Here is a 5,000-nt window from a genome sequence, read left to right as displayed (position 1 = left end):
CCTCTTTCGTTCGTTTCTCCGTTTTTTTTCGCTCAGTTGAAAAGCAATACGCCGCTGGAACTTTGAAAAATAACGAGATAAAAAAAAATTTTGTACATTTTTTCATCGTTATTCGTACACGACTTAAGCGTTGGAAAATTTTTAAACCGAATTTTGAAAAATTTTATTCCTGACCGTTGGGACTTGGAAAAATTTCGAGTCAGCCGGTTTGGCCGGTTGGACTTACCGCGAGACGGAGAAAAGTAGATTCGGTCGATCTGTTTTTCGCAGTTTTTGTGAAAAAAAAATTTTGGTCAATTTTTTCAACGTTATAAAACGTGTTCGGGCTGCCTTTTTATCCATGGATTAAGCGCCGAAAAAATTTTAAAACGCATAATAAAAAAGTTTATTCTTGACCGCAGGGACTTAGAAAAATTTCGGGTCGCCCCGTTCGACCTGCTGGCATTACCGCGCGGCCTGGACAGCCCGCTTCGACCGATACATTTTTTTCATTTTCAGAGAAAAAAAAATTTTTGTCAATTTTTTCAACCTTAAAAACGTTAATAAACTGCACTCTTATGCACGGATTAAGCATTGAAAAATTTTTAAAACATGTAATAAAAAAGTTTATTCTTGACCGTTCGGACTTAGAAAAATTTCGAGTACCCCGGATCGCCTGCTGGAATTACCGCACGGCCTGGACAGCCCGCATCGACCGATACATTTTTTCCATTTTCAGTGAAAAAAAAATTTTTGTCAATTTTCTCAACGTTAAAAACGTTAATAAACTGCGTTTTTATGAGTGGATTAAACATTGAAAAAATTTTGAAATATGTGATGAAAAAGTTTACTCTTGACCGTTCGGACTTAGAAAAATTTCGAGTACCTCGGATCGCCGGCTGGAATTACCGCACGGCCTGGACAGCTCGCATCGACCGATACATTTTTTCCATTTTCAGTGAAAAAAAAATTTTTGTCAATTTTCTCAACGTTAAAAACGTTAATAAACTGCGTTTTTATGCGTGGATTAAACATTAAAAAAATTTTGAAATATGTGATGAAAAAGTTTACTCTTGACCGTCGGGACTTAGAAAAATTTCGAGTACCCCGGATCGCCTGCTGGAATTACCGCACGGCCTGGATAGCCCGCATCGACCGATACATTTTTTCCATTTTCAGTGAAAAAAAAATTTTTGTCAATTTTCTCAACGTTAAAAACGTTAATAAACTGCGTTTTTATGCGTGGATTAAACATTAAAAAAATTTTGAAATATGTGATGAAAAAGTTTACTCTTGACCGTCGGGACTTAGAAAAATTTCGAGTACCCCGGATCGCCTGCTGGCATTACCGCACGGCCTGGACAGCACGCTCCGACGAATCGGTTTTTTCCATTTTTTCCGAAAAATAAATTTTTGTAATTTTTTTTAATGTCAAAAACGTTAATAAACGTCATGTTTACGCATGGATTAAACATTGAAATAATTTTAAAACGCTTATTAAAAAAGTTGGTGTCGACCGTGGGGACTTAGAAAAATTTCGGGAAGTCCGATTCGCCTGCTGGAATTACCGCACGGCCTGGACAGCTCGCTCCGACGAATCGGTTTTTTCCATTTTTTCCGAAAAATAAATTTTTGTAATTTTTTTTAATGTTAAAAACGTAATTAAACGCATGTTTACGCATGGATTAAACATTGAAATATTTTAAAACGCTTATTAAAAAGTTGGTGTCGACCGTGGGACTTAGAAAAATTTCGGGAAGTCCGATTCGCCTGCTGGAATTACCGCACGGGCTGGACACCTCGCTCCGACGAATCGGTTTTTTCCATTTTTTTTGAAAAATAAATTTTTGTAATTTTTTTAATGTTAAAAACGTTAATAAACATCATGTTTACGCATGGATTAAACATTGAAATAATTTTAAAACGCTTATTAAAAAGTTTACTCTTGACCGTGGGACTTAGAAAAATTTCGGGAAGTCCGATTCGCCTGCTGGAATTACCGCACGGCCTGGACAGCTCGCATCGACCGATACATTTTTTCCATTTTCAGTGAAAAAAAAATTTTTGTCAATTTTCTCAACGTTAAAAACGTTAATAAACTGCGTTTTTATGCGTGGATTAAACATTAAAAAAATTTTGAAATATGTGATGAAAAAGTTTACTCTTGACCGTTCGGACTTAGAAAAATTTCGAGTACCTCGGATCGCCTGCTGGAATTACCGCACGGCCTGGACAGCCCGCATCGACCGATACATTTTTTCCATTTTCAGTGAAAAAAAAATTTTTGTCAATTTTCTCAACGTTAAAAACGTTAATAAACTGCGTTTTTATGCGTGGATTAAACATTAAAAAAATTTTGAAATATGTGATGAAAAAGTTTACTCTTGACCGTCGGGACTTAGAAAAATTTCGAGTACCCCGGATCGCCTGCTGGAATTACCGCACGGCCTGGATAGCCCGCATCGACCGATACATTTTTTCCATTTTCAGTGAAAAAAAAATTTTTGTCAATTTTCTCAACGTTAAAAACGTTAATAAACTGCGTTTTTATGCGTGGATTAAACATTAAAAAATTTTGAAATATGTGATGAAAAAGTTTACTCTTGACCGTCGGGACTTAGAAAAATTTCGAGTACCCCGGATCGCCTGCTGGAATTACCGCACGGCCTGGATAGCCCGCATCGACCGATACATTTTTTCCATTTTCAGTGAAAAAAAAATTTTTGTCAATTTTCTCAACGTTAAAAACGTTAATAAACTGCGTTTTTATGCGTGGATTAAACATTAAAAAATTTTGAAATATGTGATGAAAAAGTTTACTCTTGACCGTCGGGACTTAGAAAAATTTCGAGTACCCCGGATCGCCTGCTGGAATTACCGCACGGGCTGGACACCTCGCTCCGACGAATCGGTTTTTTCCATTTTTTCCGAAAAATAAATTTTGTAATTTTTTTTAACGTTAAAAACGTTAATAAACGTCATGTTTACGCATGGATTAAACATTGAAATAATTTTAAAACGCTTATTAAAAAAGTTGGTGTCGACCGTGGGACTTAGAAAAATTTCGGGAAGTCCGATTCGCCTGCTGGAATTACCGCACGGGCTGGACACCTCGCTCCGACGAATCGGTTTTTTCCATTTTTTCCGAAAAATAAATTTTTGTAATTTTTTTTAATGTTAAAAACGTTAATAAACGTCATGTTTACGCATGGATTAAACATTGAAATAATTTTAAAACGCTTATTAAAAAAGTTGGTGTCGACCGTGGGACTTAGAAAAATTTCGGGAAGTCCGATTCGCCTGCTGGAATTACCGCACGGGCTGGACACCTCGCTCCGACGAATCGGTTTTTTCCATTTTTTCCGAAAAATAAATTTTTGTAATTTTTTTTAACGTTAAAAACGTTAATAAACGTCATGTTTACGCATGGATTAAACATTGAAATAATTTTAAAACGCTTATTAAAAAAGTTGGTGTCGACCGTGGGACTTAGAAAAATTTCGGGAAGTCCGATTCGCCTGCTGGAATTACCGCACGGGCTGGACAGCTCGCTCCGACGAATCGGTTTTTTCCATTTTTTCCGAAAAATAAATTTTTGTAATTTTTTTAACGTTAAAAACGTTAATAAACGTCATGTTTACGCATGGATTAAACATTGAAATAATTTTAAAACGCTTATTAAAAAAGTTGGTGTCGACCGTGGGACTTAGAAAAATTTCGGGAAGTCCGATTCGCCTGCTGGAATTACCGCACGGCCTGGACAGCTCGCTCCGACGAATCGGTTTTTTCCATTTTTTCCGAAAAATAAATTTTTGTAATTTTTTTTAATGTTAAAAACGTTAATAAACGTCATGTTTACGCATGGATTAAACATTGAAATAATTTTAAAACGCTTATTAAAAAGTTGGTGTCGACCGTGGGACTTAGAAAAATTTCGGGAAGTCCGATTCGCCTGCTGGAATTACCGCACGGGCTGGACACCTCGCTCCGACGAATCGGTTTTTTCCATTTTTTCCGAAAAATAAATTTTTGTAATTTTTTTTAACGTTAAAAACGTTAATAAACGTCATGTTTACGCATGGATTAAACATTGAAATAATTTTAAAACGCTTATTAAAAAAGTTGGTGTCGACCGTGGGACTTAGAAAAATTTCGGGAAGTCCGATTCGCCTGCTGGAATTACCGCACGGGCTGGACAGCTCGCTCCGACGAATCGGTTTTTTCCATTTTTTCCGAAAAATAAATTTTTGTAATTTTTTTTAACGTAAAAACGTTAATAAACGTCATGTTTACGCATGGATTAAACATTGAAATAATTTTAAAACGCTTATTAAAAAGTTGGTGTCGACCGTGGGACTTAGAAAAATTTCGGGAAGTCCGATTCGCCTGCTGGAATTACCGCACGGGCTGGACACCTCGCTCCGACGAATCGGTTTTTTCCATTTTTTTTGAAAAATAAATTTTTGTAATTTTTTTTAATGTTAAAAACGTTAATAAACATCATGTTTACGCATGGATTAAACATTGAAATAATTTTAAAACGCTTATTAAAAAAGTTTACTCTTGACCGTGGGGACTTAGAAAATTCCGGCTTGCACGGATTCGACCACTCTGTTTTTCGGAGTTTCTGAGAAAAATAAATTTTTGTAATTTTTTTCATTATGATTTCTGAGTTCTCCCAGTAGTTTAATGTAAGGATTAAGCATTTAAAAATTTTTAAATCGAATATTAAAAAAGTTTACTCTTGCAATTTTTGGAAAAAAAAAATTCTAAAAAATTTTTCTTTCGGTGGAAACTAACGTTTAATATGTACAATAACGATTTATCGAATAAAAATCGTATGTTAATATATGTTCGAATCGACCATAGTTTCAGCGGCTAAGTACCAGCAGCCCGGCCGGTTGGTCTGTACGCGCGGCAGTTTACCACCATAAGCGCCCGTGCTGAGCGGCCGGCGCCGCGGTCGTCGCGGCCGCCCGTTTGGTTACTATAAGAGAGCACGTCGGTTCGAGCGGACCGGT

The sequence above is a fragment of the Nomia melanderi genome, unplaced genomic scaffold, assembly GCF_051020985.1.
Source record: "Nomia melanderi isolate GNS246 unplaced genomic scaffold, iyNomMela1 scaffold0313, whole genome shotgun sequence".
Taxonomy (NCBI): domain Eukaryota; kingdom Metazoa; phylum Arthropoda; class Insecta; order Hymenoptera; family Halictidae; genus Nomia; species Nomia melanderi.
The sequence above is the reverse complement of the archived record's forward strand: the minus strand, read 5'-3'. Positions refer to the sequence as shown.